General features: G+C 44.6%; 1 long non-coding RNA gene, 1 other non-coding gene and 1 pseudogene across 3 annotated transcripts in view; 2 read left to right on the top strand and 1 right to left on the bottom strand.

Annotated features, from left to right (window-relative positions):
- LOC122693989 overlaps nucleotides 1-22,612 on the bottom strand; it is a 208,033-nt gene that overhangs the window by 123,026 nt on the left and 62,395 nt on the right. The window lies entirely within an intron of this gene.
- TRNAF-GAA lies at nucleotides 347-419 on the top strand. The gene has a single exon. It is a non-coding gene; the product is annotated as a tRNA-Phe (tRNA).
- LOC122693988 lies at nucleotides 10,924-11,572 on the top strand (annotated as a pseudogene). The gene has a single exon (XR_006341076.1). The product of XR_006341076.1 is annotated as a ubiquitin-fold modifier-conjugating enzyme 1-like (transcript).

The raw sequence follows: 22,612 nt of genomic DNA, 5'->3' as shown, positions 1-22,612 counted from the left end.
ATAGAGCAGGAGGCCTGCATCATCAGCATAAGCCTCACTGAGAAAGGGATGCTGGAGTAAATATCCAGGATCAGGGGACTTCTCAGGGGGTCCAGTGGCTAAGACTCTAAATTCCCAGTGCAGGGGGCCTGGGTTCAGTCCCCAGTCTGGGAGCTAGATCCCAAATGCCACATGCACATCAAAGATCCTGCATGCCATAACTAAGAACTTGTACAGGCAAATAAATAAATATTTTTTTGTAAGATTCAGGATCAGGAAGTGTGGCAGATATATAATTCCCCAAAGATGTGCACATCCCAATCCCCAAACCTGCAAATGGCATTGTGTATGGACCTATGAACGGGTGGCAGAAATAGCTCAGTTGGGAGAGCGTTAGACTGAAGATCTAAAGGTCCCTGGTTCAATCCCAGGTTTCGGCAACTGTTTCTGACCATTTGCTTCCCTGGTGGCTCAGCTGATAAAGAATCTGCCTGCAATGCAGGAGACCTGGGCTCGATCCTTGGGTTGGGAAGATCTCCTGGAGGAGAGCATGGCAACCCACTCCAGTATGCTTGCCTGGAGAATCCCCATGGACAGAGGAGCCTGGCAGGCTACAGTCCATGGGATCACAAAGAGTCAGATGCAACGGAGAGACTAATCACAGCACATGGACCTTAGGTGGCAAAAGGGCTTTTGCAGCTGTGATTCAGTTAAGGATCTTGGGATGGGAAAATTATCTGGGTGGGCCCAATGTCGTGGCAAGAGTACAATGTGTTGATCTGTTACACTTGTATGTTGCAAAATGATCACCCCCAAAGCATTAGCCAACACCTCCATTCCATCCCACAACTGCCATTTCCTTTTTTTATTTTTTCTTTTCTTCTCTTTTCTTCTTGGTCACACACCACGAGGCTTGTGAGATCTCATTTCTCTGACCAAGGATGCAAGCTGGGCCCTCAACAGTGACAGTGAGGAGTCCTAACCACTGGATCGCCAGGGCAGTCCCACCATATCGTTTTCACGGTGAGAACACTAAAGATCTACTATCTTAGCAATTTCAAGTATATAATGTGATCACCACCCTGTACATTAGATTTCCAGAACCAATTTGTCTTTTTTTTTTTTTTTTAATGTATTTCTTTCTTTAGTGGGTTGTGCCAGGAGTTAGTTGCAACACACAGGATCTTTCAGTCAAGGCATGTGAACTCTTAGTAACGGCATATGGGATCTAGTTCCCTGACCTGGGATTGAATCCAGGCCCCCTGCATTGGGAGCATAGAGTCTTAGCCACACAACCACCAGGGAATTCCCCATATTTGTCTTATAATTGGGAGTTTGTACCCTTTGGCCAACATCCTCCTAATTCCACCAACCCCCCAGCCCCTGGTAACCACCATTCTCTTCTCTGCTTCACAAAACTCATGAAACTTAGACTTTTCTCATTTTTAATAAATGAGATTATACAGTTTATCTCTCTCTGTCTGACTGATCTCCGCCTAATGTTCTCAAGGTCCATTCATGATGTCACAAAGGGCAGGATTTCCTGTTTCTCTAGAGCCTGAATAATATTCCATTGCACATTATATAACACACCTTCTCTATCCATTCATCCCTTGATAGACATTTAGGTTGTTTCTATATCCGGGCTATTGTGAAAAATGTATTTCCTGTGTTTTCAACCCAGCACCTAGACACAAGAACTGACCTATTATTCTGATGTAAAGAAAAAAACATAGCTTCCTGTGCCCCCCACATGGCATTTTAGAAGTTAGTAAAAATAACTATCCTGCCCCCAAATACCAGCACTCTTATCACAGTGCCTGAAATTCCACTATTTGACATTCACTCCTTTAGATACAATCCCCTATGCATTCATTCATTCAATGCCTGCCATGTTGATTGAAGGCTTTCCGTGTGCCAGACACTATTCTTTATGCTGAGAATTTAGCAATAAACAAAACAGTGATGTTTGGGGAAGACAATGAGGCTGAAAGGTCATAACCAGTGCAGTAGGAGAATAGAGCCTCGGAAGCCAGGGAAAGAAAGCATTTTAAGGAGGAGGTATGGACTTTCCTGGTGGCGCAGTGGATAACAATCCAGCTGCCGATGCAGGGGACACAGGTTCGACCCCTGGTCAGGGAAGATTCCACATGCCACAGAGCACCTGAGCCTGTGCACCACCACCACCAAGGCCTCGCTCCAGAGCCTTCAGGCTGCCGTTCCTAAGCCTGTGTGCCTAGAGACCATGCCCCACAACAAGAGAAGCCACCACAGTGAGAAGCCTGCACATGACAACAGAGCAGCCCCCACTCGCCACAGCTAGAGAAAGCCTGTGGGCAGCAACGAAGCCCCAGTGCAGCCAAAGATACAACAAATAAACATTAAAACAGAAAAGAAGGAGGTGTGATTGACAAACGCTGCCTGCTGCTAAACAGGGTAAGGTGAAGACTGAGAATTTACCTTGGGATTTTGTAAGATGGGTTCACTGAGAACCTTGACAAGAGCTGTTTATCTGGAGTAGTGAAAGAAATGCTCGATAAGATTAGGTTCAAAAGAGCCTGGTAATTAAGGCAGTGGAGTCACTGAGCATCGTCCCAGCCTCCCACGAAGAGATCTACAAGTTGTACACTGCACGACAGAGAGGTGCCCCTGATGCAGGCCATGATGTGAATGCTGCTTCCTGGAGTTCCCAGATGGGCAGTCCTGGTATGGATGAATCTTTCTGGAATTTTTGCTATAAAGGGCAACAGAGAAATTGGGCAATAGTTATAAGGGGATGTGGAATCAAGGAAGAATTTTTTTCAAGATAGGATTTATAATGACAAGTTTGTCACTAATAGGAATGACAGTAGGAAATGACAAATTGATAGGAAAAACCAAATATCCCATAAGATGTAGTGACTTACCAGCTAGGGAGAAATTCCTTGACAGCAAACTAAAAGCAAACCAGTGTGTGAGGAGAGGGAGGAGACCACAGCCTAGGAGGAGAGAAATAAACTCAGCAGGTTCAAAGATGCACTTCATTGGTTCCCCTGCTTCTACTTTAATCTGAGATGATGTTCCCAGAAAAGGAAAACTTAACAGAAAAGGATGCATCTCTCATATGTGAATTCCATGTACAGTGGCACCTGGATAAGAGAGGAGAAATTTGATAGGTATATCAGTTAGGAGTACTTTTGGCTGTAAATAACAGAAAATCCAAAATATCAGTAGACTGAACAGGATACAATTTTATTTCTTCCTTGCTTAAGAGAAGCTCGTAAATAGGCAGTCAAAGACTGGCATGGTGGCAATATGATGCCATCAGGGACTCGTGCTCCTTCTATATTTCTATTTCATTCTCCCAACATGTAGCTTCCATCCTGAAGGTCATTTCATGGTCCAAGATGGCTGCTGGAGCTCTAGCCATCAAGCCTAGCTTCCAGGCAATAGGAAGAAACACCAGAAAGGGCTCTCCTCCCAGCTGAGTCAGCTCTCTTTAAGAAGACTTCTTGCAAGTGCCATGCCACACTTCCACTTCCACTGGTTCAGAACTCAGTCTCAAGGGCAGACTCAGCCACAAGGAAAGCCAAGAAATGCAGTTTGTGGTTGGGCACAGTATCCGGACTCCTTCTGAGGAACAAGGAAAGAATGGCTATTTAGGTAGGCAACTAGATGTCACTGACTCAGAGAGTTTTTCCCAGAGTCATTCAAATGCTGCCTCATCACCAATACCGAGGTTAACCTCAGACCAACCCCAGGGGAGAGAGGGGGGCAGAATGGGGAGAGCCTTGATCTTGAGCTTGGAAAGGCCAGAGAATTCACATTTAAATGTGACAGCTCTGTGTGGTTGGAGACACAGCTACTGTTGGGAATGTGATGACCCTCACAGACTAGCTGCCAGCTCTCCAGGGCACCCCAAAGTCACGTGCAAGACCGGGTCTTGTAGCATTAACCCTGGGATGCCCAGGGTGGGTGGGGACTTGTTCCCAGGATGCAAGCAGCAAGTCCAAGCCTCTGGGCCAGCTCCCACTGCCTTGGCTGTTGTGTTTTACCTCATTGCAGCCTCTGCACTTTGTCAGAGAATGTAAATTCCTGCTTCTTCCCTTTAGTTTCCTGCTCAGGAAGTGATGGAAAAGATGTTAGGGTCCCAGGACATGCCTCGTGTGGCCCAATATTCCTCGTGGCTGCTGAGCTGACATCAATTCATGGAATTTTTTACAACAGGCTTCTCTCTTCCTGCTGAGAAGCTCCCTGGATAGAACAACAGAGAGACCTATGGGGGGTTCAGCCAGGAAGAAAGGGCTGTGAGTAAGTCAGACCTCATGGCTCCTTCGAACACTCAGAGGTAACATTAATCTGGACATTTGGATGAAAGGCCCAGCTCTGCATGCCAGGCCATTTCTAAGCTACATGGCCAGAAAGCATCTCAGGATGCGGAGACCTGCGGCTCTCCTTCGCGGGGTGTGAGCCCAGGACTGGGAAGACTCATGCTTTCCCTGGGCCGCCTCACTGTCTTTCTTTCCGCTACCAATTTAGAAGCAGAGTTTAATAAGAAAAACAGAAGCCACAGGAAGAAGGAGACCCTGGAAACAATCTATGTGGCAAAAGCCTTTGCATCTCGGTTGCTCTCAATTAGGACACCCCACTGTCTCTAGGGCAGGAAGCCTACCAGGAATTAAAGACCAGTGATGACCACATCTGAACCCAGCCCCCACCCCCACCCCAGGGAATGTTCTCTGCAAACCAGAGCAAGGATGGCCCCGTGGACCCGCTGCTCCCCTCTCCTGAACATAGGCTACTTTTTCTTTCTCCCCTCCTTCCTTCCCTTCTGCTCTCTGTCCACCTCTTCTTACTTTTTCTTTTCCCTGTCCCGTTACCCTTTTCCCTTCCTTTGTCAAGGTCTTTAGTCCTTTTAGGAGACATTCCTCAAGTTGGCTCCCTTGGGGGATGCCAGGATTAGAAGGCATCCCTCTAATACTTGAGAATGAGGTTTAGAAACAACATATATAAGTGGCCAATAGAGTCCCTGTGTGGCAGCCAGCCTCCAGTATGGCCCCAGTGATCCTGGCCTCAAGCATTACAGGTTGACTGAGTGATGTGTAGGGATAAATGCATTCCTGCTTAAGACGTCGCATGTCAAAGAGAAGGATTAGTCATAACAACAGCCATGTTTACTGATTGCTTATGAGTTCTTTTTTTTTTTTTTTTTTTTGCTGCTCCGTGTAGCTTGCAGGATCTTAGTTCCACCACCAGGGATCAAACCCATGCCCCCTGCATTGGCATCATGGAGTCTTAACCACTGAACCACCAGGGAAATCCCTTACTGATTGTTTATTATGTGCTGGACACTGTCCTCGGCACTTAACAATCTTTAGCTCATTGGTTCCCCAAGACAATCTCATGTTGCTAGTATTTATGTTTCCTCCGTCAAATAGAGAAGGTGGCCTTCAGATTAGAAGGTCTAAGGAAAGAGACTGAGTGATTTCTTCCTGTTCTGCTGCTTCTGTGGGGAGCTCCTCTTGAAATTCCCCATGGGATCCTCGTGAAGAAGCTCATTTCCTTCACGGAGGCTGGGGAAGGTGTGTGCTTATGATCAGGCTATAAAAAAAGGCAGGTGATGGGACTTCCCTGGTGGTCCAGCAGTTAAGACTCTGTGCTTTCAATTCAGGGGGCCCAGGTTCAATCCCTGGTCGGGGAACCGGATCCCACATGCTACAGCTAAAGACCCCCCATGCCACAACTAAGACGAGGCACAGCCAAATAAATATTAATTTTAAAGGCAGCAGACTTCTTATTCTATGGGCACAGGCTGATGCAGCAGGTGATAATGGGTGACAACTAGTATGGGATTCTACTTGGTCACAACCAACTAACCAGTTGTCACACCTCTTACTTCTGTCCCACGTGACTTGTAGTTATTGAATCAGTCAGCAGGCATGTCTTTGGAAGTAGCAGGAAGCCCAAACAAAAGTGTTTCAACGTTGGAGATATCTCCCTAAGGAAGACACCCAGAGGTAGAGTAGTTCCAGGGTAGATTAATTCAATAGCTCATTGATGGCATCAAGGACTCAGATTCTTTCTCTTTCTGATTGTCATCCTCAAAGTCACCCCTCATGGTCTCAAGGTGGCTGCCATAGCTCCAGGCAAGCATCCACAAAAACATCCAGAACTGGAAAGGGGGCTGCCTCCTTGCGTCTCTTTATAGGAGCAAAAAATCCTTTCCCAGTAGCCCCCAGGGGACTTCTCACACCCCATTGGCTGGAACTGGTCACATGTCCCTGTCTAAACCAGAAACAGGCAAAAGGGATGGAGCCACATGTTTCCATCAGTGGATCAGGATTTACCCACCCTGGGTGGGGGAGAGGTGGGCATAGAAGAGGCACACAGCTGTTAGGTGGAAAATTAGGATGTTCTGCCTCGGGCATCTTCCTTACTGACACGTTCCATCTACCCTACCCTTACAAACTTTCAAGCCGATGAGTTCAATATTCAGCTCCTTTGCAGACTAGGTGCTCTCCCCTGGTGGTTCAGCAGTAAATACACTTGCAATATAAGAGACACAGGTTCAATCCCTAGGTCGGGAAGATTCCTTGGAGAAGGAAATGGCAACCCATTCCAGTATCCTTGCCTGGGAAATTCCATCCACAGAGGAGCCTAGGTAAACTACCGGCTCTAAATGCAAAATATGTGAACTTCATCATTTACCAATTCTTTCGCCTTGACACAGAGCTTTGCCTTGCCAGTCTGTATCCAATCAAACCTCAATAATGATACAGTTAAAATGGGTGCAAGTTCCTGACTTGCCTTGATTCAGAGACAAGCAAGTGCAGACATTTGGGGTGTTTCTGTAACAAACTCTGAGTTCTGCCTGAGCTTAGAAAAGATTGGTGTCACATGGAAGACACATGGGGCCAGGGAAAGTTGAGGCTGATTCAGTAGTGGGTCTGAAAGAGGAGAGACTGAGATGGACATACGGACAACACAGAAAGATATGGACAGACAGGGAGAGAGCTTGTACTAGGTTTCTTTCATCTCCTTCCCATGCAGTGATATGGAAATACTGCCCCAAACAGACATCTGAGCCCTTAAGATGCAGAACATCTCATAGAATCCCCAAATAATGTCACCATATCATCCCATAATCAGTCCTAAATCCTAGACCACAGGACCACTTGCACAAAGTCTCACAGCTGGCCCCGAACAGAACTGGGTATGCTTAGATCCCACCCCCAAACCTGGCATTGTTACAAGATAAGAAAAGAAAAGAAAAAAAAGTGATAAGCTTTCACCACGTGCCAAGGACTGTCCTTGGTGTTTTATATTCCTCACCTCATCTGATCGTCACAAGAATGATGGAAGGTGGGTGTTATTTTTAATGCTGGCTTTTCAGATGCCCATTATATATTAACAATTTGGTGAGGCTGCTCAGGAAGCCACCTGAGGCTCCCTAGCTAGGAAGCGGCAGAAGCAGTTTCACCTAAGCCCATCTGCCTAATAAGCTATTCCCTGGTGGCTCAGATAGTAAAGAATCCACCTGCAATGCAGGGTTCGATCCCTGGGTCGGGAAGATACCCTGGAAGAGGGAATGGCTACTGACTCCAGTATTCTTGCCTAGAGAATCCCATGAACAGAGGAGCCTGGTGGGCTACAGTCCACAGGATCACAAAGTCGAACATGACTGACTAACACATTCTCATCAAAACATCTGAAAGGGACACCGACACTCTCCTTCCAACAGGTGGGGTGAGAGCTGATTGTCCAAGAACCGTTGAGCTGTGGCTAGTAACCACTCAGGCACGAGGCTGCTTGATAAAGGCTGATGGCGATGTGCAGAACCCACCACAGAATCATGTAAGAACATTTTAAGAAACCAGGATATGTTTCTGTTGGCAGAAGGTCCGCAGGAACAGACTGGAGAAGCAGCAAAGCACCACCACTGAGAGATCTGACTATATCAGAAAGGCTGGCTGACAGTGGGTTTGCCTTCAGGAAACATCTATGAAATCCACACGTTAGAGAAAAATGCAGTCGCTAGGTCTGAAATCAGCTCTGTCCTCCAGGAGGGATGGAGATCACTGAATTGGCATTATGCTTCCTCTGACATTGGTTACTTTTTAGACAAAGTCTCATGTGTTCCTGATTTGAAATGTCATTGTGTGTGTTGGGGAGGTGAGACGGGGGGTTGGGATCTGGTTTCTGTCTGCTTGGGACCAGGTCTTCACCTGTGGGGCCAGGTGGAGAAGAAAAGGAATCAGGCAGTAGCTACGGGGCTGGCAGAAGGAGTTCCCTGCCACAAACATCCAAGGCACCTCTTTGGTTAAGAAAGAGGAAATTGCAGTGACCCTCAACTTTTCATTTCCCAAAGCTGGATGACTGTCAACTGTGCATGAAAACATATCTCAATGACAAAGTCATGACGGAACATAGGCTCCAGATTTCCTAAGAGGTGGGATAGATGGCCTCCATCTAGTGGAAGGGAAGGGGGAATCCCAGCCCTACACACGAAACAAAGAACATTTGTTTCTGCAGGACCTACCCTCCACCCACCGGGAGTAGCATGCATGTTGTCCAAGAGGATGTTCCAACAGGTTGGCATATCCCCTCAGAGGTGGTACACGATGATATGACAAAAGGCAGAGACCTCCTGACCTCCATAGGTTCCTTCTTCCGTCGCTGCCTTACCTCCAGTGCCTGGATCAAGCTAGGTTTTCGCCTGGTCCTTTCAAAGTCTTCCCCATGGTCCATCTTCACCACACTGGATGCTCTCTGCATCCTACCATTTATAATACTTTTCTTTCCTTGTCTGGGCTCAAGACATCATTATGACCCAACCATTCTCACAGTCATTTATGTACTTCTTGGAGGTTTCCCCACTTGGTTCCACTGACCTCTGTGGACCCATCTTCCCCTCCTTGGGGACACCTTCTACTGTCTAGCACGTCCCCCCTGAACTGGGACCAACCCCCCAGTTTTAAATCTCACCCACAGCAAACACACGGCTGTCTTTCCAGTTCAGCACACTTACTGAGAATCACTCATCCAGGTACTGAGAGTTTTCACGTTATCTTCACATTTATATGAGAACTTTGGAAGATTTGAATGACCCATGTTTCGTTGACATGTGGAATATTATGCAGCTGTTAAAATGAACGCACAAGGCACATGTGTTGACCTGAAGAGGCAGTTAAAAAAACAAAGACTTCCCTGATGGTTAAGACTCCTCACCCCCAATGTAGGGGGCCCGGGTTCAATCCCTGGTCAGGGAACTGGATCTTGCATGTTGCTAACTAAAGAATCTGTGTGCTGCAGCAAAGACCTGGTACAGTCAATTTTTTTTAATTACATTAAAAATTAAAGTTTAAAAAATCAGCATGCAATCAAAGTTAACCTCATCAGTAATAGGCTGATCATATGTACTGCTGACATGATGTGATAAGAATTTGTCTCTGTGTTCTTCCTCCCTCAAACCCATTCACAGTCTAAGCAAGAGAAATAAATCAAAGACACATACAGGGGCATTCTACAAAATAATTGGCCAGTAATCTTCAAAAATGTCAAGGTCATGAAAGACATAAAAGGACTAAGGAGCTATCTCAGATTGGAGGAGGCTAAGCAGGCATGAAGACTAAATACAGTGTAGTGTCCTGGATGGGATTTGGGGGGGGGGGGGGAATTGGTGACATATGAATAAAGGGTGAGGTTTATTTAATAGTAAAATGGGGCTTCCCTGGTGGCTCAGACAGTAAAGCATCTGCCTGCAATGCAGAAGACCTGGGTTCAATCCCTGGGTCAGGAAGATCCCCTGGAGAAGGAAATGGCAACCCACTCCAGTACTATTGCTTGGAAAATTCCATGGATGGAGGAGGGCAATAGCCCATGGGGTCGCAAAGAGTCAGACATGACTGAGCGACTTCACTTCACTTCACTTAGTTAATAGTGATGTGTTGGAGCTGGTTTCTTGGTTTTGGCAAAGGTACCATGGGAGAAACTGGATGAGGGCTATATGAAAGTTATGCAACTTGCCTACAAATCTAAAACTATTCCAAAATTGAAAGCTATTAAAAACAATAACAGGTTGTAATGTGACTAGAATACTGACTGTGTGGATCACAGCAAACTGTGGAAAATTCTTCAAGAGACGGGAACACCAGACCACTTTACCTCCCTCCTGAGAAACTTGTATGCAGGTCAAGAAGCAACAGTTAGAATGGGACATGGAACAATAGGCTGGTTCAAAATTGGGAAAGGAGAACATCAAGGCTATATATCGTCACCCTGCTTATTTAACTTATATGCAGAGTATATCACGTGAAGTGCCGGGCTGGATGAAGCACAAGCTGGAATCAAGATTGCCAGGAGAAATATCAGTAACCTCAGATATGCAGATGACACCACCCTTATGGCAGAAAGCAAAGAGCAATTAGAGAGTCTCTTGATGAAGGTGATAGAAGAGAATGAAAAAGCTGGCTTAAAACTCAGTATTGAGAAAACTAAGATGATGGCATCTGGTCCCATCACTTCATGGCAAATAGATGGGGAAACAATGGAAACAATGACAGACTTTATTTTCTTGGGCTCCAAAATCATTGCAGATAGTGACTACAAAGATGCTTGCTCCTTGGAAGAAAAGCTCTGACATACCTAGACAGCATACTAAAAAGCAGAGACATCACTTTGCTGACAAAGGTCTGTTTAGTCAAAGCTATGGTTTTTCCCGTAGTCATGTATGGATATGAGAGTTGGACCATAAAGAAGGCTGAGTGCCAAAGAATTGATGCTTCTGAACTATGGCGCTGGAGAAGATTTGAGAGTCCCTTGGACTGCAAGGAGATCCAACAAGTCAATCCTAAAGGAAATCAGTCCTGAATATTCATTGGAAGGGCTGATGCTGAAGCTGAAGCTCCAATACTTTGGCCACCTGATGTGAAGAACTGACTCATTAGAAAAGACCCTGAGGCCCTGGTCTAAGATGGCGGACGAGGCCACCCGGCGTGTCGTGTCTGAGATCCCAGTGCTGAAGACCAACGCTGGACCTCGAGATCCGGAGTTGTGGGTGCAGAGACTCAAGGAGGAATATCAGTCTCTTGTACGGTATGTGGAGAACAACAAGAATGCGGACAATGACTGGTTCCGACTGGAGTCCAACAAAGAAGGGACTCGCTGGTTTGGAAAATGCTGGTACATCCATGACCTCCTCAAATATGAGTTTGACCATCGAGTTTGATATTCCTATCACATATCCCCTACTGCTCCAGAAATTGCAGTACCTGAACTAGATGGAAAAACAGCAAAGATGTACAGGGGTGGCAAAATATGCCTGACCGATCACTTTAAGCCTTTGTGGACCAGGAATGTGCCTAAGTTTGGACTAGCTCATCTCATGGCTCTGGGGCTGGGACCATGGCTGGCAGTGGAAATCCCCAATCTGATTCAGAAGGGAGTGATTCAGCATAAAGAGAAATGCAGCCAATGAAGGATCAAGCCACTGAGGCAGGACAGAGGGACCTTTGATAGGCTACGGTTCCTGTTATCCTGTGCATCATTCTTCTAACTCATCTAACTGCTCCCCCGACACCCGTTCACCCATAATTGTTACTAAGTAGCTGCAGTAGACACAGATGAAAAACACAGCATTGGGCTACACAGGAAGAGGAAAAACTAGGGCCCTGAAAAACCTAGAGGCAATTTATAGCCCTACCCTAGGTGGAGCACTGCGAGGTCTGGAGGGATAGGGGGTGACCAAAAGTGGGTACATAGTCTTTCTGATTTCTGGAGATAACTCTTCAATAAAAGCTGCTTTCTCTGGTGAAAAAAAAAAAAAAAAGAAAAGACCCTGATGCTGGGAAAGATTGAAGGCAGGAGGAGAAGGGGACGACAGACGATGAGATGATACGATGGCATCACCGACTCAATGGACATGAGTTTGAGCAAGCTCCGGGAGATGGTGAAGAACAGAGACGTCTACAGTCATGGGGTCACAAAGAGTCAGACATGACTGAGCAACCGAACAACAACAAATTTGTTTTTTTAAAAATTGAAACCAATAATGGATGGAGCTGGAGATGATCATAATAAGTGAAGTAAGTTAGATAAAGAAGTTTTATATGATATCACATATGCAGAATCTAAAAAATAGGACAAATGAACTTCTTTACAAAACAAAAATAGACTCACAGACATAGCAAACAAACTTATATTTATCAAGGGGGAAGGAGGAAAGGAATAAATTAACAGATATACATTATCATATATAAAACAGATAAACAACAAGGATTTACTGTATAGCACAAGGAACTATACTCAATATCTTGTAATAAACTATAAGGGAAAAAGAATTGAAAAAACAATATAGATCTACACATATATGTATAACTGAATCAGTGTGTGTATACCTGAAACTAACACAATAGTGTAAATTAACTATACTTTGATTAAAAAAAAAACATGCTAAACAAGCTCATAAGTACAAACACGGTATAGAAGGACACACACCAAACTGTTACTACTTGTTACCTGGGTGGCTATTATTAACATCTTACATTACTTGTAAGAGGGAATTATTAACACCTTTACATTACTTGAACTTCTGCAACTAAGTACCTGTTTTATGCTACACGACCTATTGCAGAGAGTAAAACATGTAATTAAAAAAATCCAATAGTTTGGGGATGAAACACTTGCTTCTCTATCTCTAAAAGCAGTGGCAGGAAAATGTTTATTGGAGCTTTAACAAGGAGGGCCAAATCACAACCTCCCCCAACCTCTGAAAGAGCTCCTCTCTCCAGACACACAGTGGTATTTCCACTGGCCCCATTAGGCAGTTAAACTGGATGCCAAGTATGAGAACAATTATTACCCAAAGTTTGGCAGCTTGTAAATAATAGTCCTCAGTGGTATCCCACAAAGAATTTTATATATTAAGAGAGGTTTAGGGGAAAATGTGCACTTCACACTACCCATGAAATCTGAAGATGCTGAATATGGTTTTGACTCGTGGAAAAGAGAGGTTCTGGTAGGGAGTGGATGGTGTGGGATGAAACAGGGAAAGTAAAGTGGAACAAGCTCTAAGATGATGTGGAGGGAACTAAAGAAACCATGTGTGGGACTTCCCTGGTGGTCCAGCGGTTAGAAATTAGCCTGCCAGTGCAGGGGATATGGGTTCGATCCCTGGTCCAGGAAGATCCCACTTGCTGCAGGACAGCTAAGCCCATGCACCACAACTTCTGTGCCTGTGCCCTGCAGCAAGAGAAGCCACTCAACAAGAAGACTGCACTGAGCTAGAGAGGAGCCCCTGCTCACTGCAGCCAGAGAGAGCACGGGTGCATCAATGAAGACCCAGCAAGGCCAATAAATTTAAATTTTTTAAATGTCACCTTAAAAATAAAAGAAACTACTTGTGACTCCTGGGAGGAGAGAGGGAGCCAAACTATAGCACATCTGAGGAGAGAAAGGGGGCAAAGATTCCCATGAGCAGAACCAGCTGAGAAAAGTGTTATGACTAAGAAGCATTGGTAGGGTGGCCAGATACAAGATAAATACACAAACATCAACAACTTCCCTTTATGACAGCCTCAACCAATTACACAATATCGGGGGGCCAAAAGTTCCATCTGTGTGAAAAACAAAATCAGAGAATACTGAGGCATAAAGTTAGAAGAAATGCCCAAAACCAATGTGAGAACACCTATAAATCTTCACTGGAGAATATGAGTAGACCTGAATAATGGAAAGTCTTATCTTATTCTTTGGGTTAAAAGGCTCAACATTATAAAGATGCTGATTTTACCCCCACTTTAATCCAGAACTTCAATGCAATTCCAAGAAACCTCCTAATATAACTGAAAGGCTGATGTTAAAATTCATCTAAAGTGAAAAACCATGAAATTGTGTAAAAGATAGTAACAAGATGGTAAAACATACTACAAAGCTGTAATCATCAAAAAGATGTGGTCTCATGTACATACTGCTATGTTTAAAATGGATATCAAAAAGGACCTACTGTATGTAGCACATGAAACTCTGCCCAAAGTTATGTGGTGGCCTGGATGGGAGGGGAATTTGGGAGAGAATGGATACATGCATATGTATGGCTAAAAAGTTTTCTTTAAAAGAGGTATGGTCTCAGTAAATGGAGGTGCAATTGTTGACTCTTTGCAATCCGGAGCATCTAACCTCCCCTTCCCAAAGAGCATCCTGAATAGCCAGGGTTTATGTGGGACCGACTTCATCCTCAGCTCTAGAATGGAGTCTGATTGGCATAAGCCATGTTCCATTCTCCTACCCCGATGCTGTGTTTAAATCAGATCAAAGAAGGACAACTTAGCCTAATTCCAGAGGGCCTGTTTACATAGACTCTCGTTTTCCTGTTGGATATGACCAAGGAAGCATGTAATCTTGTAGCTCCTGGATTCAGACCAAGGTGGCACCAAGACAAAGAAAGCAGAGCAGATAAATGCAGAGAGAGAAAGTGGGTCCTTACTATGTCATCTGGGTTGTGAGATCCTGCCTTGCTGGAAGCCCCGGACCTCTCAAGTATAAGTCAATAAATCCATTGCATTGTTTTAACCACTTTCAATTGAGTTTTCTTTGTTTGCAACTAAAAATATCTTCCCTCCTTCAATGCAGATTGGACACATAGATAAATAGAAAAACACAGAGAATCCAGAAAAGGATGTATGTATGTATGTCTGTGTGTCTGTGTTTCACATCCCAGGGTGGACATGTGTTTCTGCAAGAATGGTTCTTAAACCACCCTCATCAGCATCACTTAGGGGACTTGAAGGACTTCTGAAATGAAGGCTGCAGCCCAGCAGGGTTTGAATGGGGAATCTACATTTGTAACACACTTCCCAGCTATTTCTTAGGCATGAAGACATTTAAGAGCTACCAGAAAAGAGAAGTGTTCCAAACTGTGGGTCCCAAGCAATCAGTGGGTTGTGAAATCAGTTTAGAAGCTCTGGGTCAGCACTTTTTTAACCAAAAGAATGGGCTGGGGTGAAGTGGAACAAAACAGAATGAAACAGAACAACATCAGAGAGTATCACAGCAGAAAAGGTAAGTATTGCTTTATGGAACTTTTGTTTCAGGTATGTATACATACGCAAAGCTGAGATTCAGCTGGCATTTGGCATTACAACTATACCCATTGTTAAAATACTCAAATGCATTTCTACTGGTTGGGGGACAACTGTTGCCTGACTATGTCCTCCTCCTGCTGCCCTGGGATACTCTCTCCCCACAACCCCTTTCAGATTCAGCAACAAAAGGGTTAACTTCTGGCACAGCAGGGGGTTTCCAAGGCCTGGCTCCACTTTAAGACCAAATTCTGATGGGTCAGCCTCTTGGCCCCACCAGATGTTAAATATTTTGACTCTCACCTCCGTACATGTGTGTGAGTGTAATGGATTGGAATATTGAAACGGACTGTGATTACTGAGAAAGTTTGAAAAGCATGGTTAAGGGGCCAAGGGTTCTTGGTGGGTCCTGGGGAAGGGAGGGTGAGGTGGGGTCACTGAGTGTATTTAGGTGCTGAGTCCAGCCCATCACCTGACCGGGCTTCACAAGGCAAAGCAAACAAGAAATGGCCTTTGCTTCCTTCGCACATATTTGATCTGAAAACAAACAGTGGAAGGTGTGTAAATACACACACCAGACCTGCCCCTGGAGGAGCAGGTGTGAGAACACTGGATCAAATGGGATGATAATGACATGCAGTTTCTGCCCAACATCCAGAAAGGACCTAGAGATTATCCAGAGATTGGGAGGAAACTGAGAAGATGGAAAAGAGATGCTGCTTCCCGGGTCACTAAACCAGCATGATCAAATCCCAGGACCGATGAGAATTTTAAATACATCAGCTCTTCAAATGCTAATAAATCTTACATTTTGAGATGAGATTCAGTGAGAGCCAGTCATTACATGAATTCAGTGTGGCCAATATCATTCAAGGGCTTCTCTGGTGGCTCAGTGGTAAAGAGTCTGCCTGCAATGCAGGAGCCACAGGAGATGCAGTTTTGATCCCTGGGTCGGGAAGATCCCCTGGAGTAGAGCATGGCAACCGACTCCAGTATTCTTGCCTGGAGGCATCCCGTGGACAGAGGAGCCTGGCAGGCTACAGTCCCACGGGGTTGCAAAGAGTCAGACCACTGAAGTGACTTAGCACACACATATGTTCCATATCATTCAAACCTTAGACTCCAAATAAAATCCATTTCCTAAAACACTGCCATCTTGTGACTCATTATCTTCCTGGTCTACTCACTCACTTAAATATGATCCACCCCCTTTTTAACTTTTTTAATGTTTATTTACTTATTGGCTGCGTCAGGTCCCAGTTGCAGCATGCAGGATCTTCGCTGCGGCATGCAGGGTCTTCAGTTGCCGAGCACATGCTTAGTTGTCCTTCAGCATGTGGATCTTAGTTCCCCATCCAGAGTTCAACCCAAGTCTCCGGGACTGGAAGGAGGATTCTTAACCCCTAGACCACCAGGGAAGTCCCCACCCCTTAAAAAAAAAAAAAAACAAAAAACTGTTGATTTTCACATCAGCTCTCGATGAGTTTAGAAATAAATATACACCCTTGAAACTATCTCCACAATTAGATGCCATAAACATATCCATCACTTACAGAAGTGTCTTCCTGCTCTTTTATTTTGGGGTGTGGTAACAACAGTTATTAAACTTATCCTCTTAACCAAGGTTTAAACCTACAAATCAGTATTGCTAACTACAGGTACTGTGGTGTACAGGAAGTCTTCAGGAATTAATATTCCTTTTGTATAATTGAAACTCTGTGCCGTTTGACAGATCTTTCCTGTTTCCTCCTCCCCTCAGCCCCTGGCCAACCCTATTCTACCATCTGCTTCTGAGTTCAATTCTTTTATGCAGTATTTGCCCTTCTATACCTGGCTTGTTTCATTTAGGGTAACAGCCTCCAAGTTCATCCATGTTGTCACAAATGGCAGGATTTCCTCCTTTTTCATGGCTGAATACAATTTCATCGAATTACAAGCCACAGTTTCTTTATTCAGTCTTCTGTCAGTGGACATTTAGGTTGCTTTCATGTCTTGGCTACTGTGAATAATGCTGCCATGAGCATATAATAAGAATAACGCTGCATCTTTGAGATACTGATTTCAACTCCTTTGGCTATATACCCAGAAGTGGGATTGCTGGATCGTATGGTAGTTCTATTTTAAATATTTTGAGGAAACTCTACACTGTTTTCCATAGTGGCTTTACAAATTTACATTCCTACCTACAATGCACAAAGTGAAAGTGAAAGTCGCTCAGTCCTGTCTGACTCTTTGCAACATGGACTGTATAGTCCATGGAATTCTCCAGGAGAGAATGCTAGAGTGGGTAGCCTTTCCCTTCTCCAGGGGATCTTCTCAATCCAGGGATCAAACCCAGGTCTTCCACATTGTAGGCAGATTCTTTACCAGCTGAGCCACAAGGGAAGCCCAAGAATACTGGAGTGGGTAGCCTTTTCCTTCTCCAGTGGATCTTCCCGACCCAGGAATCAAACTGGGGTCTCCTTCATTGCAGGCATTCTTTACAAACTGAGCTATGAGGGAAGCCATGCACAAAGGTTCCCTTTTATCCACATCCTCACCAACATTTATGGATAGGCATCCTAACAGGTATGAGGTGGTTCTTCATTATGGTTTTAATTTGTCTTTTCTTGATGATTAGTGATGCTGAGCAAAAATCTTTTCATGTATCTATTGACCATCTGTATATATTCCTTGGAAAAATATCTAGTTGAGACCTTTGCCCATTTTTAAATCAGGTTATTTGATTTTTTTGCTATTGAGCTGTAGGAGTTCTTTAGATACTTTAGATATTAACCTTTTATCAGATAGATGATTTGCAAATACTTTCTCCTACTCTATAAGTTGTCTTTTCAGTGTGTTGATTGTTTCTTTTGTTGTAAGCATCCAGCTGTTGCCAGCACTTGAAAAAAAATGTTTCCCAGGAAGATGAGCAGGATGAAGCTCACTGCAGTGCTCAATTTATTCCAGTAAATTTCTCCAACCCAGTCTCAATTCTAGATTATTCTGACCCTCAATCCTACTGCTAGGATGTACCCCACAGATGTGCATTGGAGAGAGGGTCTAGGCAGGGAAGGGATAGGATTGCCAGGCACAAGACAGGGTGCCAAGTTAAAACTGGATTTCAGATCAACAAAAAAAATTTTAGCATAAGTGTGTCCCAGACAATATGTAGGATATACTTATACTAAAAAAAAAAAAAATGTTGTTTATGGGACTTCCCTGGTGGTCCTGTTGCTAAGATTTTGTGCTCCCAAAGCAAGGGGGCACAGGCTCCGTCCTTGATCAGGGAACTAGATCCCACATGCCACAACTCAGAGTTCACATGACACAACTATCAAATAATTTTTTTTAAAAATACTGTTTATGTGCAATTCACATTTAACTGAATATCCTGTGTCTTATTTTGCTAAATCAAGCAGCAGAAGAAAGGAGGGTCTGCACGAAAGAGGAGAGATGTTCATCTTCCATGTTGCACTTCTCTGTACTGTTTGCATTTTCAAGTGTTTATAAAATTTAGGACTTTTTTAATATGAGCAGGAATTATATGAGAACTGGACCATTCCTGTGGATTTGTTTTCCTCTTAATTCTTTGTAATTTTTGTACATTTCTGAATGGTTAAAGACATCTTTTAAGATTAAAAAAATAATTCAGCTCAGTGTAAGTAGGAAAAAAGCGCAATAGTGAAGCACTTTCTGGATTAACAGATGGGGGAAGAAAGGGTTAAAGTTAAATATGGAAAGTGACCTGAAAATCGAGGGCTGTTTGAACAGTAAATGAACTGAAAGAAAATACCAGAAATGGAAGCAGAGCCAAAACACGGCAAGAGTGGAAGTAGAAACAGCAGTGCGAGTCAGCATCAGGTGGCCGCGTGGTAGAACCCCACGTCTCATTTTAAATAGCCCTGAACGCTCCCCAGTATTTATTTAAGCATGACTCTTATAAGATAAACTGCATCTCTCTCATTCCTATCATTCTGGTTTCAACACTCTCATTGCACAACCTATCCGCAGAATACAGACAATCCTGAATAATTTACACTTTGCTTCCGTGACTCTGGAATTCACACATTTATGAATTTAAGATTTTCGCCCGAGGCTGAAAATAAATATTTTTCTCTGTCCTTCTGGATGCATTTCAGTCCCTGTCAGGCAGCCGGAAACTTTCCCCTGCAGGCTGGACAATTGTCCTTCAGCCCACAGGGACCTGCCAGCCCCGATTGGACTCCCAGAGGCAATTCAGAAAGTTGGGTGAACATTTTCCATGAAATCCTGTGGGAGCATTGTTTATCTTTCTCAAAACTTTCTTGGAAAAATGTCCTTGTGAAAACCAAAAAAAAAAAAAAGAGTCATTTTGTAAACTGTGAAATGTGGCATGCACCGCACTGCTCAGGAAGGAGCTGGTCTGGCCAGGCCAGGAATTCTGGAAACTTCTGTCTGCCTCAGGCTGATTTGTTTGTTCTGTACACTGGCCCTTGTGGTTGGGAATTCACAGCAGCACAAAAGGAGCTTTCTTGGAGTGAAGAGAAATATCTCAGAGGCCTGGATAACAGGGGATGGTAATGAAGCCAGCGGCTAAAGTGGCATGTGTGTGTGTGTGTGTGTGTGTGTGTGTGTGTGTGTGCACGCGTGCGCTCAGTCACTTAGCTGTGCCCAACTCTTTGCTACCCCATGGACTGTAGACCACCAGGCTCCTCTGTCCATGGGATTTTCCAGGCAAGAATACTGGAGTGGGTTGCCATTTTCTCCTCCAGGGGATCTTCCCCACCCAGGGATCGAGCCTGCGTCTCCTGCATTGGCAGATGGGTTCTTTACCACTGAGCCACCTGGGAAGCATGAGGTACCCATAACATGCATGTCATTTGAGTTGCATCCTTGGGAGCCCTGGGGTTGGGTCGCCCAGTGTGGGAGCTTCCTGATGAAGTCTGCCTTTATCTGGTCCCCACTTGTTCAAGGCTCTGAGCATGAGGGGCTAGGTGGGACACAGTTCCTCTCATTCCTTCCAGCTCTGGTTTTACTCCTTGATTCAGGAAACACATCAACTCCACTGGAACCTGGAGCTCGGCACAGACAAGGCTGCTCCTGTCCAGAGACCTCCAGGGGCCCACAGCAGAGACCCAGGAGGGAGGGGTAGGGAGCACCTTGAGACAGCGGACAGGCCTGGGCTCACCTGCCACGCCTTCTGTAGCCCAGCTCCCCTGCAGAGGGGAGCACTCTCGCTAACATCAGGCAGACTGGTCCTCTGGTTCCGTCCACAAGTGCCAGGCACTTGAGAAAGGAAACAAAATGACCTCTGGTTGACATTCAAGACACAGTGGGAGACTTCCCTGGTGTACACTGGATAGGAATCCACCTGCCAATGCAGAGGACAAGGTTCAATCCCTGGTCCGGGAAGAGTCCACATGCCGTGGAGCAACTAAGCCCGTCTGCCACAATTAGTGAGGCCTGAGTTCTAGCGCCTGTGATCTGCAACAAGACAAGCCACCACAATGAAGAGCTAGCACAACCAAAAAAATAATAATAATAATAAAATGAATTAATTGATTATTTTTTCAAAAAAGATGTAGGGGAAAAATTGCACAGGGTGAAGGGCCCAGAACTTGAAGCTAGGCAGTCTGGGTTTGAATCCTACACCATCACTCCTAGCTGTGACCCCAGGGAGGGGCTGAAAAGCTCAGTGTCTCCATCTGGAAACTGGAGATGGAACTTCTGCCTCAGGCGGTGACTTTTATTCATGGGCACACTTAGAGCCATGGTACATTCTAGGTGTCCTCTGAGTACAAGTTGTTGTTATTCTTACAGTCAAACGGGTCATCTTCTTTGGCAAATTTCCACTGAAAAAGTCAGAGGAAAATTGGATGAGTGTCCACACTGAGATCAGCTGACCAGCACCTCTGACGTAGCCAACACTGCAGGGCAAGGAGATTGATAAAAACTTGTTCTTTCCTTGGATGTGATCCTCCTCGGCTCTCTACGTCCTTCCTCTTGGAAGTCTTCCACCCACCCTTGGAAGGCTAATGAAAGAGCAGGGGAGGAGAGTTCCCTGGTGGTCTGCCTGGGGCCTGGGTTTGATCCCTAGTCCGGGAACTAAGATCATGTAAGCTGGACAATGCAGCAAAATAAATAAAAATAAAAACAGCTGACAATATCCAGCACTGGAACACACAAACACACACACAAAGAAAAGGGGCAAGGGAAAGACGGCGGTGCCCAGTTTGTGCCACACAGCTAACAGGGGCGCTGAACAGTCTTGGTGACCCAAGTTTGGTTTCTGCAGTGAACTCAAGCAGGTGCAAGTATTCAAAGGCTGAATGAAAATGCCAAGATGCATTTGAACCAGAAATCATGTATTCATAAGAAGGTGCTCAATGCAGATGGACAAAGATGTAGAAAAGCTGTACCCAGCTTATGAGGCATTTCAACGCCCGATGACAGAAGTGGACGCTGAGTATCCGTCTAACATGATGGTTCCAAGCTCATGTTCTCTTGAGTCAAAGGCACTGCGTTCAAACCCCAACTCTCCCACTATCTAATTGTGTGATGTTGAGAAAGATGTTTACTGTCTCCAACAGCGCTGCCTAGCAGAACTTTCTGCAGGCGAGGAAACAGTTTGGACCAGGCTGGGCTGTGTGTGGAGCACTTGAGACATTGGCTAGCCCACACTTTAACTAATTTATGCTCAGTTTTGATTTAATTAATTTTAATTTATCAGCTGCACTGCTCTTTATGGTAGCCTCTAGCCATATGTAACTTTTTTTATTGAAGCTTTCAAACTGTGATGTTGGAGAAGACTCTTGAGAGTCCCTTGGAATGCAAGGAGATCAAACCAATCAACCCTAAAGGAAATCAAACCTGAATATTCATTGGAAGGACTGTTGCTGAGGCTGAAGCTCTGACACTTTGGCCACCTGATGCAAAAAGCCGACTCGTTGGAAATGACCCTGATGCTGGGAGAGAGAAAGCAAAAGAAGGGGTCGGCAGAGAATGAGATGGTTAGATAGCATCACCAACTCAGTGGACATGAATTTAAGCAAACTCCAGGAGATAGTGGAGGACAGAGGAGCCTGGTGTGCTACAGTGCATGGAGCATCAAAGAGTCAGACAGGACTTAGCAACTGAACAACAACAACATAGTCGATTTACAATTTATATATATATTCTTTTTCATGTTCTTTTCCATTATAGGTTATTGGACGAACCTGGGGACAGTTCCCTGTGCTATCCAGAGGTCCTTGTTGTTTACCTATTTTACACATAGTAGTATGTATCTGTTAATCTCAAACTCCTAATTTATCCCTCCTTCCTTTCCCCTTTGGTAACCATAGGTTTGTTTTCTACATCTGTGAGTATATTTCTGTTTTAAGTAAGTTCATTTGTACCACTTTTTTTAGATTCCTTATATGAGTGATGTCATCTGGTATTTGTCTTTCTCTGTCTGAAACCTCTAGGCCCATCCATGTTGCTGCAAATGGCATTACTTTGTTCTTTCTTATGACTGAGTAGTATTCCATTGTGTAGATGGAATACAGGAATCGAACTGGGATCTCCTGCATTGCAGGTAGATTCTTTACCAGTTGAGCTATCAGGGAAGCCCATGT

This window comes from Cervus elaphus, chromosome 5 (assembly GCF_910594005.1).
Source record: "Cervus elaphus chromosome 5, mCerEla1.1, whole genome shotgun sequence".
Taxonomy (NCBI): domain Eukaryota; kingdom Metazoa; phylum Chordata; class Mammalia; order Artiodactyla; family Cervidae; genus Cervus; species Cervus elaphus.
Note: the sequence above shows the minus strand (reverse complement) of the source record. Positions and strands in the feature narration are given on the sequence as shown.